The following is a 13,163-nucleotide window of genomic DNA, read 5'->3' on the forward strand; positions in this document are numbered from 1 at the left end:
GGGCTGTGTTCTGCCACGGGCTGGTGGGGTAGGAGATGAACAGAGCCTTCTGTCTGGGTACTCAGCCTGGTGGTTCACCTGCTCCCATGGCAATCCTCTCAGGCAGTAGTAAGTGAAGGGTATGCCTACCCTAGGCTTCCTGGTTTTCTCGTCGGATGGGGTGCCCCTGGGCATGGAAGTGGGGGTGGTGGGCAGCCCTTGCTGCACCCTCCAGCTGTTTGGAGTATTGCTGTGTTGTCCTCCAAAGTCACGGGGAGCCTCATATCCACCCAAGTTTACAGAAAGCCAAGACTAGAGAGGAGCTGGGATACGTGTTGGACTGAAGGCTGTGGACCCTCGGGGAGCAAGCCGGAGACTCCCTAGGAGTTGCGGAGGCCCGAGTCCCTCCACCTGGGCCTTGCCCAGTGGGTGAGCAGCACTGTGGAAGTATTTCATCTCAGTTCAAAGGCAGCAGCTGTTGTCCCGGAGTGAGCCTGTGGAAAAGGGCTGTCGTGGGGACTCAGAGTCCTTGATCCTGCCCCTTCCTGCCTGGCCTACCCTACCTGCCCCCCTGCTCTTGAGGAGTGGAACTGTGAGCAGGGGGAGGCTGGGGCTGGAGTCTGAGGCTGGGGCTGGAACTATAGCCAGAGAGGCTGGGGCTGGGACTGGGGCTTGGCTACTGTAGAAGGCTAGGCTGTGTCAGGAGGCTAGGTAGGCTTGCTTCTCTAAGAGTACCTGTAAGAGAGCCACAGACAGGCCTAGGGAAGTGCTTCAGTAATTCATAGGGACAGAAGACAATGCCTGCTAGTCCATCTTGGTTCTGGGAGGGAGGGTGCTGGGCGGCTCCCTTATCCAGCTTCCTGGATTTTCAGATGGTCTTTCTTGGTCTCCAGTCTCATTCACAGCAATGCACAGTAAAAGCCCTTTCTTGGCTGGCTAGGAGTTCCATGGAACCCTGGGAAAGGTTTCCCTCAGGGGGTCCTGTCTGAGCTGTACCGTCCAAGGGCCAGACCAGGGAAATAGCCAGGAAGAGACCTTGCTGGTTTCCATCGCTCTCCTCCCCTGAACCCCAGCTGAGTGTTTCACAGCTGGTCACCCCATCCTGCTTTGGACCACACCCACCCCACCTCCCACTGTCTGACAAGAACCTCCTGCTGGTCCGGTTCCTGAGAGTTGACAAAAGTTGGAACTATTTATCAAAATAAAGAATAACAGGACCACCCCCAACCCTCTCAGCACTACTGCTTCCTCCACTCAGAGCATGACCTGGGCTACCATGCTCCCCTGATGGTGCACATGACACAGAGATCACCTTATATGTGTGCTTACAGCTGGTCCTGCCTTGGCCCCATCTTAATGATAAGGAACTTGAGTCTGGAGGGGGAAGGACTTGCTGGGGTCTCGAGACCCTGTGGAGGGTTGGACAAGGGCCTATGGACAGAGTAGGTGCTATGTGTGCTTCCTGGGCAAGGTCTATGGACAGAGTAGGCACTATCTGTGTGTGCTTCCTGGGCAAGGTCTATGGACAGAGTAGGCACTATGTGTGCTTCCTGGACAAGGTTTATGGACAGAGTAGGCGCTATCTGTGTGTGCTTCCCTTTGTGCCTGGAGAAGAGCTGTGAGGACTGGGCCTGCTGGAAATCAAGTGGCTCTATCAAGGGTGCCCCCAACAGGGTCTAAAGCCAGGTCCTGTGGGGGGACATGGACCTCCTGCCTCTACCACCTCTTCTGCCTGCGCCTCTGTCCCGGAGCTCAATTCTCTCAAGAGGGAGAAAAGAGCCACATTCAGCTTCTGGCTCCTACTGTTCTTTTTCTGGGATCCGTGAAGAGCTTGGTAGCCTTCATCACTGTGTCTGTCAGCAGTAGCCTCCATCAGTGGATTCAGCTGGTACAGTTCAGCCAAGGCCAAGGGGTCCCGACTACCTGTGCCCCAAGATTGCAGTGGGGCTGCTGAGAGTCTGGGTTACCTGAGGTGATGCTCTGACCAGGGCCCACAGGCTCGGGCCCACACTCCTGCTGCTGAGCCCGTGTGTGCTCTGACCCGTGCCCACAGGCTAGGGCCCGTGCTCCTGCTGCTGCAGGCCTGACAAGACACCCTGCGATGAAGCAAATCTCACACTCTGCCAGTTTCTGAGCAACAGCTCTTAGGCCAGGCCTGTGGCTCACTTCTCAAGCAGTGGGGCTGTTGTTTACAGCAAAATTTCAGGGCAGCAGAGGTAGCTGTGGCCTGGGTAGATGAGGGGCAAATGCTAGCCTTGGCTTAGGGGCCCTTGGGCTCGCCTGGGGCAGGAGCAATGCTGAGACAGCCCGTGCCATCCAGGCCTGAGTGAGGCACCCAAGCCCATTCTTCTTGGCCGTTTTCTTTGCAGTCTTCAGGGGCAGCAATCCCTCTGGTCAGTGCCTGCTGGTGCAGGCTGCTACCTGCCAGGCCCTCAGGAGACTTTCGAGATTTGGTGAGCAGGGATAGGACCTGATTACCAGGATAACAATCCTGCTATTAGACTGTCATTGCTCACAGATGACACTGTGGAGGGAGCTGTCTTGGCTACAGGGCCCAGCCAAGCATTTCCTTCCCCAACTGCTCTCCATGGCCAGCTCTGCCCTGCTCTTCCCTCTCCCCGTTCAGGGCTGTTGTGGACCCAAAGAAACTCAAGCTCAGATGCCCGGACTTCTCTCCCATAAATTGTTAAATTGGCATTCAGGATGTCCCAATGGCCCCAGTAAGGGGGTCTCATATAAGGCCCCTGGGGGACAACTATTCTGCTCTTTACTCAGAAAGTGGCTGGGTGGCCTCATGGGATATGGTGGCTGCCCTCTGGAGTGGGCTGTAGAAGACCAAGGCCATAGACTATTCCTTTTCTAAGGGTTGAGATAGTGCACCCTGAATGGACATCCCCCCCATTACCAGACAGAGATGGTCTGACGGCTAACCCTGAGTGGATACCCCCCTCCCCGCTGTGTTAGCAGACAGGGATGGTCTGTCGGCTAAGCCTGAGAGGACACCCCCCATTACCAGACAGGGATAGTTTGATGGCTAACCCTGAGTGGACACTACCCTCCTCCATTACCAGATGGGGATGGTCTGAGCTAACCCTGAGCTTTCCTGGTAGAGTCTACTGAACCTTGGAGCTCCCGTGCTAATGAATCCCCGAGTCTGGAGAATGGCTCTAATCCCAAGTCTGGAGAACGGCTCTAATCCCGAGTCTGGAGAATGGCTCTAATCCCAAGTCTGGAGAATGGCTGTAATCCTGAGTCTGGAGAATGGCTCTAATCCCGAGTCTGGAGAATGGCTCTAATCCCAAGTCTGGAGAATGGCTCTAATCCCAAGTCTGGAGTATGGCTCTAATCCTGAGTCTGGAAAATGGCTATAATCCTGAGTCTGGAGAATGGCTGTAATCCTGAGTCTGGAGAATGGCTCTAATCCCGAGTCTGGAGTATGGCTCTAATCCTGAGTCTGGAAAATGGCTATAATCCCGAGTCTGGAGAATGACTGTAATCCTGAGTCTGGAGAATGGCTCTAATCCCGAGTCTGGAGAATGGCTCTATTCCCGAGTCTGGAGAATGGCTGTAATCCCGAGTCTGGAGAATGGCTGTAATCCCGAGTCTGGAGAATGGCTCTAATGAGTTTCTCAGCAGCTCCCAGGGCTCTGGAGAAATGGGCTTGTCACTTCCAGGCTGTTGCCCTGGCCTGGCCCACTCAGCATCCTGACTCCTGCTCAGTAGTTCCAGACAGGGGCCTATCTTTGAAAATTGCTGGCTTGTCCCTGTGCCTAATTTGGAGTGACTGAGTGACTTTAGGTTCCTGGAGCTGTCATTTTCATGAGTAGGGAGTATTCCCCAAGAGCCTGCTGTTCAGACTAGAGTGCATAGCAGCTTGGGTTTCAAGTGGGGAAACTGAGGGCAAGAGAGGGTGGTCATATATTGGCTCCTTTCCACAGCCTCTGTTGGTCCGGGATGTTTAGCTGTGGGACCTGTGTTCCTTCCTGCTGTTCATATCTGTGCCAGCACTGTGTGAAATACCCTGGGACCAGCCTGCCCAGGTTCTCATGGTGTAGGAGTTAAGGCCAGTAGGAACCACCTGCTGGCTACTTGGTGCCTGTGAATCCATCCACCGCTCTGTCTCTGCCTCCAGTCCCAAGAGTAAAGGTGCCAGCGACGTCCCTTTGGCCTGAGAACAACCTAGAGCTGGTATCTCCTTTGATGTAGTGGTCCGTGCCAAGTACACAGGGGCTGGGTACCCTTGGGTGAGGGGATTCTGGCCAGGAGACTCTGGAACAACAGGAGACTCTCTTCTGCCTTCCTCACCGCCACATAACCTCCTTCGAGCCCCAGGGAGTGAGGAATAGGGTCCCCCTCCCTCATGTCCCCAGCCTCACCCTGCATACCTGTTGAGCAAGGCCCGTGGGTGGAGGCAAACATCCTCAGAGGCAGTGCTCACGTATGCCCGTGTTTGTGTGTGCCTCCGTGTATTTTTAAAGCGACTTGCAGCTGTGTTTGAGTCAGCCCTGTTCTCCCCCCGGAGCTCGGCAAGCCGCACACTGGGGTGTTATTTTGGGCTTGGCATTATTGGGAATTATTATATTCTGTTTGAAAGGAGACAATGCAACTTGGGGATCATGAGGCTGGGAAGTGGGGGCTTGATGTGATTTGGGAAGTGGGATTCCGAGTGAATCCACGTATATCCCTTTGGGTCATCAGAACCAGGTCTCATATCAGCACTTGGCCCCAGTTCAGATGCCCTCTTCCGGGGACCTCTCCGATTTGAGCCTCCTCTCCCTGACTCCAGGTGATACTGGGGCAGAGCGGAGCTCCCGGACTTCCTTCTTTGGAAGTGTCTGGAGATTGACTCCCTCTCAAGGACACTCACTCCCAGCTTCTCAGCAAAGCCCAAGGGACCTCATCTCTGCCATCCTGCAAACACACCATTCCTGATGGCCAGCTTCTGTACGATCCCTGTAGGACATAAGGGCAGGCTTCTTCCTCAGGAAGGAACTGCGGACCAAAGCAGGGTGCAAAAGCATCCCACTACGGCTGGCGTCTCCATACCCTGTTCTCTGCCGTGTGTTCCTGCGTCTCCTCAAAAAAACCTAAATTACCCCTGCAGTCAGCTGAGCCTTAAAAAGCTGCAGGCATGACTCAGACGTCACTGCTGCCTCTGCCCCAGGAACACATGAGGTCACAGAGGTGGCACCTTCTGGCAGCACAAGCCAGGCTGGACCCTGTGGACCTTAGATGACACTTGACCCTTGCAGGTCAAAGGGTCATATGGACAAGGTGGTGGACTGGGATAGGTGCCTAGACACTATACCTTCTTACCACGGCTAGTGACCTCAAGCAAACCTGCACCTCTGGGCCTTCATTTCCCCATCTGAAACCAGAGAGCTGGGCTTTCCTCTGAGTGGGGCTTGTTCAGGAATCTTGGTGTAGGACTAGTTCCCACTGTGAACAGGACAATCCTTGCATCCTTCCTGGGGAAGAAAAGGGGCTGTGAGGGATCCTCACTTGGAAGAGACCTCTGCCCCTTGACTCATGCCTCAGAGCTATGAGGGATGACTGTACCTCTCCGATAGCTCTTGGTCAGGCTTTCTATCCAAGCCTATTGCTTCCTTTCTTAGGGGACAGAGCTGCTCCTAAAACCCACCTGATATGTCCAGTCCTCAGACATTCAGGTGTAGCCGCAAGCCCCTTAGGTATCCTGCTGTGGTCTAGGGTATTCTGGGATCAGAAGTACCCAGGGATATCAGGGAGTCAAACTGAACTAACCAATCACCAGCAGGGATAGGAATGAAGTCTGACTCTTGTGGATACCGCCCTCATGGGGTGCCTCCTGTTCTGCATGAAGTGGGACCAGAGAGAGAGAGTGTCCCAAAAGCAACTCCACAGGCTGTGATAACAGGGTGAGGTACCTCTGCCTCAGTCTCTCTAAACATGTGTCTTGCCTTGGGGCTCCTGTTGCATGGTTATAGGCATTCCTTCCTTCCCCTAACACTCCAGGAACCGGTGGCAGTCGGGTACATGTCCCTGAAGGTGCAACTTTCTTAGAATGTCTAGCCATGAGGGGATGACAGGTTTACCTTGAGTGGCTGCCAGAGCCAGGCACCTGCAGCCTTGGGGTGGGGTGGGGGTGAGGGTGTTTCCATTTCTACCCAGTGGCTGCTGGCTTGATGGCCTCAGCCTTCTGCTTGAATACTCCCAGTGACTCACAGGATTTCTTCTTCTCTCTCTCTCTCTCTCTCTCTCTCTCTCTCTCTCTCTCTCTCCTAAAGGAAAAAAAAATAAACATTTGCCCATGTTGCATTGGGTGGCTGCTGGGCCCACACCTTCTGCAGGTGGCACATGGTTGGGGGCCTGGCAGAGGGCAAGGAAAGGCGCTGGCACCGGGAATAGGCAGATCAAAGTCAAAGTGGACTCTGGGTGAGTGTGTGTGAAGGCGTGGTGTGGTGACAGCCGTGGGGCAGAGAGAATAGAGTGTCTCACCTAGACCCATGACCCACACCGCAAAGGGGAAATGATGGTTAGGGTTGAGGGCATCCGGCTGGCTTCCTGAGAGTCAGGATCGAGCTCCCTGCTGTCAACTTGCTGAATACTTGGCCCTGGTGAGACTGAGAATAGATGCTTTTGTAGGAAACAGGGGCTTCACCCAGGCCTTTGGCTGCTGGGAGTGAGGGAAAAAATCAGATCCTGCTGGCCGTGGAGGTCGAGCACCTCAACAATGGTCCATGAGTACCGGATAAGCCTGAGACTGCTGCCTGCTCTCCTTGTGTCCCCTCCCTGAGCTCTGTGTCCGCAGACCCATCTCAGCTGTGTTTCCATTCTCACCCTCCACTCCTCAGTCGTGTGTCCACGTTTCCCCTAACCTTTGCTTACACTTCCTCCGCGAGCCGTGTGCTCACACCCCTTCCCTGAGCTGTGTCTTGCTCATACCTCCCAGGTCCGTTCACACTGCATTGGTGCTGACCATTGGTGAACTCTGCTCACCTAGCCTGACCGCTTCCTTCTAGCTGCTCTTGGAAGATGCGTAGGTATGTTTCCTGGCAGAGCGGCAAAGACTTGCCGCTTGGGTTGATATTCAGGGAGGATCATTGCACAAATAATATAAAAGAGCTGTAGTACAAGGTCCCATGTAGTGTGGCCAATGGGTCTGCTTCCAGGGAAGACCCACGTGGGCACAGCCTCTTCAAAGACGCATCTGCTCAGAAATGGTTCCACGGCTAAGTTTCACTCCCTTCTTGTTTTCCCAGGGCCCCTTCACCTTTAGTCTCTGTTTTTGCAATACTACAAGTGGTGGGGATGGCACACGTATGGCAGGATATGTGTTTATACGTGTTTATACCCTTGGAGAGGCAGCCCAGGAACACGGTTTGATGGCTCTCCGTGTCTTCAGTACCATTGAACTGCTGGCTCCTGGGGACCCAGTCCCCTCTGTGAAGTCTGGCTCCCACTTCCTGCAGCCACTCTGGGGTTGGAACTCAGGTGGGCAGCAGGGCTGAGCAGAACTTGTGAAAGCCCAGCCAGTTTGCAAAGCCCTTATAGCCCATCAAGAACGGCCTGGTACACATACTTAGAGTTCTACTCTCTGTGGCTTCGTGGAATGTGGCAACCAGTTTCCCACTGACCACAGGCAGGTTGTGGCTTGTGTATTCTGTTTTTTGTTTTGAATGTATGAATTACCACTCAGTATTTTAAATTCTACCACTGAACACTGGCGAGCAGTTTCCAAAGGAAGTGTTGGAGCTTGCGCTGAGATTGGCGTGGGAAGCCCAGCATTGGAGAATACTTTCAGGTGACCGTCAGCAATAGGGCTATTCATCCCATGGTACAGTGAGGGGCAGGTGCTGATGGCCAAGAGCAGGGTCCTATGACTGTGCACTTTCTGAGTGTGTGCTCTGAGCACACACTCATGCCAAGTGTCCTTTTGTACTGATGGTGTCTTGCTGGCAATGGCATGCCCTCAACTTCCTCACCTCTGGCTCTAGGTCTGGTCCGAGGTACACAACCCATACCCCAGTCTGTACTCAGTTGTTCCCTGTTCTAGTCCTCCAGTGCCCACTGGTCTCCAGGGAAGAGGTCCCTTTTTCCCTGGCTTCTCTGAAAACGGCTACCTTATTCTCTCTGTCCAGAGTAGAACCACTGCAACAGCCCTGCCCTCCCAGTCAGGAGCTCCCCAGGGCGTGGGTTGCTTCTGAGGGACGTGTTACTGCCTTCCTAGCCCTGAGCAATGCCTGTACACAGCAGGCGCTTAATAAATGGTGACAGCCGAGGAATAGGCAGAAAGGAGAAGAACAAGAAGAGACACTGAACTGGGGGATCGTGTGGCCTGAAGGACCCCTCAGGCCTGAGAACTAGAGAGCAAGGACACATTTGCATACATTTGCATGCAGGGTGCATACTTCTCAGTTTTCAGGGATTTTTGATTGATTTACATATCCAGGGGCACAGGGTGACACATGGGTGTATAAGACCAGATGCTGGTCAACGGCCCTGTGTTTCAGGATGCCAGTCCTGTGGGGGTCAACCGACCTGCTTTTGAGCAGAGACTGTAGGTCTCTGGCCAGCATCTGTGGCTGCTGGCGCTGAGCTGAGGAATGGCTACAGCAGGCCTTGTGGCTTCTCAGTCTAGGACCCCCTGCTCTAACCATAGAGCTGCTGGAGCGGGAAGAAGACGGCAGAGAGGGTTTAACCCCCTCTGTCTTCTCTTCCTCTAGCGGCGCTTGGGTAGGGGCCAGACCAGAGAGTGGAAGCCAAGGGCTCCTCAGAGCTTCTCAGGTAGGGGCCTTAGGGCCCCAGAGAGGGAGGGATTTGGAAGGGTGGGCAGCACACATGGAGCCCCACACCAAGTGTATCTTGGGCCCATCCTAGTGGCCATGTGGCTGTACTGGCTCTAGATCCTACCCACTTGTCTCAGTGCCAGGCCGGCCGCAGCTCCGCATAGCTGCTGCACACGGGCACAGAATCTAGGTCAGGCTGGTGCAGGGAGGCAGGGGGAGCTGCCAGGGCAGTGTCTGCCCACTTTGGCTCTATCCAGGCTACTGCCGCTCCAGGCAGGGCTCTGATCCATTGACCTAGACTGGACCCCTCCCTTTGGTGCCTGAGCAAGGCTAAGAGGCCCTCCCGGGGAAGTGAGAAGCCAAACAGTGGATGTGTGCTGTGGCTGCAGATGTCTTTGGTGCAAGCAAGATGCTGCTTGCCTATGTGGCCAGGCCTCTAGCATGGGGTGGGGGTGGGGGTCAGCACCCGTGGTTGTGACAATTTAGGCCAAATCTTTTCTAAAACCTCTTGACCCTCCAGCTGCCCAGGCTTATGCTCCCTGCCACTCTCCCCATTATCACCCAGTCTGTGCTGGTGTCTGTGTTCACTGCAGCCCATGGGCCCTGGATACCAACCTGAGGGCCTCAACACTCTTAACCTGGTCAGAGCATCCCTCTTCCTTGTGCTGTCTCCCTCCTCCGTGGGTCCCACCTCTGGCTGTTTCTGCTTTGTCTGTTTCTTTGCCTGCCCTGGAATTGAGTGATGTTTCTTTTGAACCTGATTTCACTCGGCTTGGGGGTAGGGCAGGTGGGCACGCCAGACCTAGAATGGTGGTCTCCTTCTTGGGTAGTCTGAGGCAGCTGTGGTCCCCGGGGCAATCAGTTGTGATCAATGGTGTAGATGTGGTCAGCCTGGACAGCCAGAGTCACTGGGACAGCTGTGGTCACTGGGCAGCTGTGGTCACTCCGAGGCATTTATGGTCATTGGAGCTGTTGTGGTCACTTTGGGGCAGTTATGGTAATTGGATAACTGTGGTCAGGCCAGTTCTCTTGAGGTCACATTCATCCTGAGGATGAGGACCCGGGCTCAAGTCAGTATTAGTGACTCCAGGAGGGGACCTGATGACCATGGCAGCAGGGGTCTTTTGTACTGGAGACACCACCTTCCACATTCTGTCACCTGTTACCCAGATCAGGAGGTTGCTCAGCCTGCTCTGGTATGTAGAGTGTGCCGGGGGCGGGGGGGTGGCTGTGGGATGGTTGGGGGATCCCTACCACATCCCCTGAAGCAGCTTTGGTTCCTCACTAGAGGTGGTAACATCGTTAGAACTCTCAGACAAGGCAAGAGACAACACGAAATTGGATTTGGTGTTGAATAATTAATAAAATGTCTTAGGCACAGGCTGCTGGGCCTGTGTCCCTCCCAGCCGCAGGATCGTCGGCACTGACTCGATACCCGAGGGGCCTGCATGTCATTATCCAGCACTTCTGAGGTGATTACGGCCCACGTCAGTGGACCCTGGTGCTCACACTCTTGGGCTCAGCAGGGTCAGAGTGACTGTGGGGACCAGTCCACCCCAGAAGGTTTCTCTCTCTGGAAAGGAAAGAGATTGAAATCAGTGGTTTCTCAAGCCTTCCTGATTTGGCATTCTGAGAGGGACTCACGGGAGCAGAACTGGGGCCCCATTAGGGCCCCTACCCTGTGCCTGTTTCCTAGTGACGTGCCCAGGATTCTGTGCAGTGGCCATTGCAGAGATGCGGAGCTGGGTGCACAGCTGGCCTCTGGAAGCGTTTCCTTGGAGATTTATGTAGGACAGAAGTTGGAAGTTTAGATCTGAGGTGCCCCACAAAGACTTCAGAGGTGTGAATCGCTCTGCTGAGTTTGGGGATGCGTTTTTCTCCTGGCCTTCTGTTTCTGGAGATTATTGAAAAGTGGCAGCTGTTGCCTATCTACGGGCAGAGCTAATGACCCCAGAACCATGGAGCCAATGCTCCCAGGTCCCCTCCTTGTAGTGATGGTCATTAGAAGAGACTTGGCCCTTTCGCCTTTGGCCTGGTGGGTCACAGAGAGGGTCCTGCCTCCCACCTACAGGACTCCTCTTCTTCCATGGAAGAAAAACCTCAGCTCAAGGCTCCAGGTTGGCCCCTGCTCTCCCAGGCTGCTGGTTCTCCCTAGATGCTGGGTAGGGAAGTAGGCCAGAGAAGCATCGCATCCCAGTGGATTGCTCGTAGGTAACAGAGCTCTAGGATGTGATCTGTAATGTTTCCTGGCCTTGGCACTGCTTGCCACGCCCCTTCCTGGCTGAGCTCGACCCTGTCTGTGGTGGTATCTGCTGCTCTGGTGCTGTTTCCTAGGATATCCCAGGCTCCTCTCTCCCATACCCGCGTCCTCAGCCCAAGGACCCAGTCTCAGCTGAGCTGGCCAGCCTAACTTGTGCCTTGCGCCACCCACAGGTTTCCTATGGCACTGCAAGGTGGAGACATTCGCGTGCAGGACCCTGTGTGTGTGTGTGTGTGTGTGTGTGTGTGTGTGTGTGTGTGTGCGCGTGCGCACTACTTCATACCCTTCAGATAAACTGGGAGCCTAAGCGAAAAGCAGCGTCAGGGGAGTCAGGGCCTGACCCCTCCCAGACTGCTGCCATCCGCTGTGGGACACTAGAGCCCCCTGGCCTCTCTGACCTCTGTCAAAGCTGTCAGGCAAAAGTGCTTGCAGCTGAGAAACTAGAAAGCAGGCCCTTTGGTGCCTAGGGTGGCCCTGTAAGGTGTGTGTAACACAGCTAGGCCGGATGAGCTCTCAGCACATAGCCATGAACAAGGGGCAGACCGGGGGTATGTGTGAGCACACGTGTGGTGTTTTCATGAAACTCTGAGGAGAAGAAAGAGGTTCTGTCCTTCTAAAGGCCTGTCTCGGGGTGTATCATCCTCCTGCCCGTCTCTGGCAGTGCCACTAAAGATAAGGACAAGGGGACGGCACTTAGATCCGGACGGTGAGAACCGGTCCCCAGGGAGCAGAGTCCCCTTACAGGAGGAGCTCAGGTCCAGCAGAACCTTGTGGCCTGTGGGCACATGGAGGTCCTCCCTTATCTGAACGTGTGGAGCTCACTCCGGAGGAACATCGTCACCACAGGAGTCCCCGGATGTATACCCTGCTCGTCTGTCGGGTGGTCCTCTTCAAAGGAGAAGACTAAACTTCTCGAGCCGCCTCACCCCTTTAAGGTCACAGGCTCTTTCTTTCCCATGGAGTCTTCCTGCTTGCGACCAGCCAGGCCAAACGCTTTCAGAGCAGAATTCTGCCAAAATGCCCAGAAAAAAAGAGATTGTCATCCAAGCAAATTAACATGTGCCTGGTGGATTTTAATCACCGTTTTTAATCGCGGCCCTGGTGCTGGATTCATCTCCTGGCTTCATCGGGGGAGGGGGTGGAGCCGACTCTGCGATGGATTATTTATTGCAGTGTGATCTTAGGTTTCACCCAACTTCTCCAGGGAGGCTCAGGGGCCTTTTGTCCGTCAGGGAGAAGGTAGCCCCACTCTGGGTTGCTCTCCAGGGACCTTGTTACCTGCCTGACTCGTGGGAGCACCTCCTCCCTCCCTGCCTCTGGTTTTTGCTGTCTCCTTGCCCTTTTCCTTCTCTTTCTCTGCCTCAGTTTCTTTTCTCTTTTCTTTTCTTTTCTTTTCTTTTTCTTTTCTTTTCTTTTTCTTTTTCTTTTTTTTTCTGAGGAGGCTGCTAGTTCCTGGAGGAAACACATAAGGCTTAGCTGTGGGCGCCTTCCTGGGATTTCTCCCCCTTGTGGTCTTCCGGCCTTTGGCGCCCCCATCTTCTTGTCCCAGAAGCCCACTGTGCTCCAGAATGACCTCATCAGCCAATACATACCCAGAGGAAGGGCGCCTTTCTTTCTCGGATCTTTCAGTGGGATGCACATAGACCCTGGAGTCGTGCCTAGGCTGTATGCCAATGAGAGACAGAGTGCCTACCCAGAGGGCAGCTCCTATAGCCCAGGACAGAGCGACTCTGCTAAAAAAAAAAAAAATATGCCAGAACAAAGAAAGGAGGCTGCTCCTTTAAGGGTGCCAGGCAGCAGGGCCAAGGGCCTTTCCTGGCAGAACCCAGCTGGTAGTACCCACAGAGGCTCTCCTCCCCCTTCACACCTGGTGCCCTGCATGGCAGGAGGCTGTCACACCTTGGAGGTGGCAGTTCAGAGAGCCCATAGGTGGACCCGTGTTTATCTGTTCTTCTGGATCCCCACTGACTGTCCCTCTGGGGTGCGAATTTAAAGCCCCACCAGATGCTGGGGGGGCAGAAGTCATACCTTTCACCACCTCCCCTGAGCTGGAGTGAGCAGTCTGGAGGACAGAGCTTTGCCCAGATGCTGTGCACAGATCAAGGAGATTCCAGAGAGGCGAACCCAGGCTGGACCAGACCATGCCCCTTACCCTG

The 13,163-nt window shown here is 54.5% G+C and overlaps 1 protein-coding gene across 1 annotated transcript in view; it reads left to right on the top strand.

Moving 5' to 3' along the window:
• The window catches only part of Plch2 (phospholipase C eta 2), a 57,468-nt gene that overhangs the window by 7,737 nt on the left and 36,568 nt on the right, over nucleotides 1-13,163 (top strand). The window lies entirely within an intron of this gene.

Source organism: Myodes glareolus, chromosome 6 (assembly GCF_982192425.1).
Source record: "Myodes glareolus chromosome 6, mMyoGla1.1, whole genome shotgun sequence".
Lineage (NCBI taxonomy): Eukaryota > Metazoa > Chordata > Mammalia > Rodentia > Cricetidae > Myodes > Myodes glareolus.